At 43.8% G+C, this 2343-nt stretch overlaps 1 long non-coding RNA gene across 1 annotated transcript in view; it reads right to left on the bottom strand.

Annotated features, from left to right (window-relative positions):
* The window catches only part of LOC114010039 (uncharacterized), a 3862-nt gene extending 1729 nt beyond the window's left edge, over positions 1-2133 (bottom strand). The window contains exon 1 of the long non-coding RNA XR_003551434.1: positions 1961-2133. This is a non-coding gene — a long non-coding RNA (uncharacterized LOC114010039). The remainder of the gene's footprint in view (positions 1-1960) is intronic.
* Between the last annotated feature and the right edge of the window lie 210 nt (positions 2134-2343).

Below are 2343 nucleotides of genomic sequence, written 5' to 3' on the forward strand. Positions count from 1 at the left end.
AAGAGCGGTCACAAAAACAGATATTTGAAATTCTTGTTTTGGAGTCAAGGCCAAGGCTGAGATAAGATTGTGGCAGTAACAGGCTCCAAAAGCAGTTCTGTGAATTGGATCCCACATGGCTGACCACACGGTTCAAGCCCCAACCTTAGTGACTTGAAAAACACATTGAACACATGTCCAAAATTCTGATAAGATGTTGAAATGAAGAAGAAGGGATTGTGGAGTGACCACACCCTATTGGGAGATGTTTTCTCCCTGCTCCCTCTCTCTCCCTATCTTTTGGTCTCTCTCTCTGGACAGTGCACACATCCTCTGGCCAAAAATAAGAAAAGAAAAAGAAAGAAAGGTAGTTTGTGGAGTAAGGCAGTTGGGACTGTCTCTAGTGGGTCAAGGCATGAATGGCTGGGAGAATTAGTGCAAGAGAGAGAGGAAAGAAAGCAGACAGAGAGGCCTGTGGATGGCTTGAGGTGTCAGGAAGCTGGAGAGAGTATACAGTGGTGAATATTGGAGAGGGCTACCATTCTTTCAGCTGAAATGAAGGAGGTGAGTAAAAATATAAGTTTAGACCCAGCTGTGGTAGTACAGGTGTTAGCATGCTGGACTGCAATGCTCAAAGAAACATGGCAATTGTGGTTCAAGTCCCAGGACCTGTCAGTCTGACATGCCAGGTACTTGAGTACCCAAGATCCAATGGGGCAGGAGGATGGGAGGAAGTGAATCACGGTGTGCTAGACCCTGGGGAGCGTGCTCCTCTCTCTTTCTGTATCTTTCTCATGCACGCACACATACTGTATCATGAATAAAAAACAAACATACTATTGGGTCATCCGAAAAGTCATGACACCTTTTTGCAGAGAAAAATAAGTCATGACTTTTCTGACCACCTGATAAAAAATGTGTAAGTTAGGAAGCGAAAGGAGAAAAGTCGAGGAAATTATCTGTCCTGTTGCTCTTTCTCTTCTCAATGGAGCAGGAGGCTGGGTCCTCTGCTGAGCATAAAAGGGGCATGGAAATGCCTTTATAAATGAAAATATATGGTACCCCTAGCTTTTGTGGACCTTATCTGTTATATTTCCTGGGAGCTAAGCCATTTTTCACTTTCTTCTGAGCTCAAAAACAGGATGTTTAAGAGCTTCCTAAAAGCATGGAAGTGTTAAGGTCACTCTCTCTGTTTGTAAAAGTCAACCTGGGAGTTTCTGACCAGCTGAAGGCTTGCCTTTAGATGTGCGACTTGGTCTGGTATGGCAAATCTCTGCGGACCATGCAAGCCTTATTGATATACAGATTGGTGGTTGAGTAAGTTATGCCTTAACTAACCTGATAAGTTGACTCCCTTTTTGAGAATGTGATACCTTCTTTGGAGAGAGAGTAAAAAGTCCTTGGGGTTGGGAGGTCCCCTGAGAAGTGGTAGTGTTCCTGATGTAATAATGGGCTCGAAAACCTTTCATTATGGAGTATGACAGCTAAGAAACAGAAAGAAATAAATGTGAGTCATACGAAATCTTCGTTCCATGACCTTTAGCCCTTGTCAATCACATTCAGGGAAAATGCCATTGGAAAGTAAACTATTGTATACTTGATATTTTATACGCTATTTATAAATGCTCTGTACTTTAGCTTCATCGCTGATGAACAATGAAACATGTGGGGCTCTTCAAAAGGTTCATGGAAAATGTGTATTATGAAAAAGCTACGCATGGTTTTTTAAAAAAAGTTTTGCACCCAAATAAACTCATGCTTTAATTCCATTTTCCACACAATTTTCAAAGTCCCTGCCTATCTGTAGTTTTCAGTCCTCCTCTGTTTGAACAGACTTGCTGCTACACAAGGCAGAATCGCCTTTAGTACAGTGATCAGCTATGAGAGAAGGGACAGGGGAGGGGGCATAGGCTTCTGCATCTTGGCAGAACCCTGAGAAAATTTCAAATTTGCTCTAGTTTCCTTTGGGACTTTTTCTTACCTTTGTCCAGGTTTCCCATTTCAGGGCACAACTTGGCATGAACCCAGAGCAGGCTCATCCCACACAGGCCCAGAGCTCAGCACGAACTTGCCTGTTCTTGTCCAGGCTTCACACCACACCTCAGGGTTGGGTGTAGGGGAGCTTTCCAAACCTCAGGTGTGACCAACCAGAACCTGTTTACTGTTGGCCAGTGGCCAATTTGGAGGGCACTAGTGCTGTGGCTCTCAAGATCCTGCTAACTGGAATGTGCAGGTACACACGGGGCACTGGAGGACAGCACAAACCTGTGGAGACTTTGTCCTCCCTTCGGACAAACTCGCCACACAAGACCCTTAAATGTAGAGCAAAGTAAGTGAAAACATTAAGGAAGTTAAAACAAAAAA

This window comes from Tupaia chinensis, unplaced genomic scaffold (genome assembly GCF_000334495.1).
Source record: "Tupaia chinensis unplaced genomic scaffold, TupChi_1.0 Scaffold000688_1, whole genome shotgun sequence".
In the NCBI taxonomy this organism is placed as follows: Eukaryota; Metazoa; Chordata; class Mammalia; order Scandentia; family Tupaiidae; genus Tupaia; species Tupaia belangeri.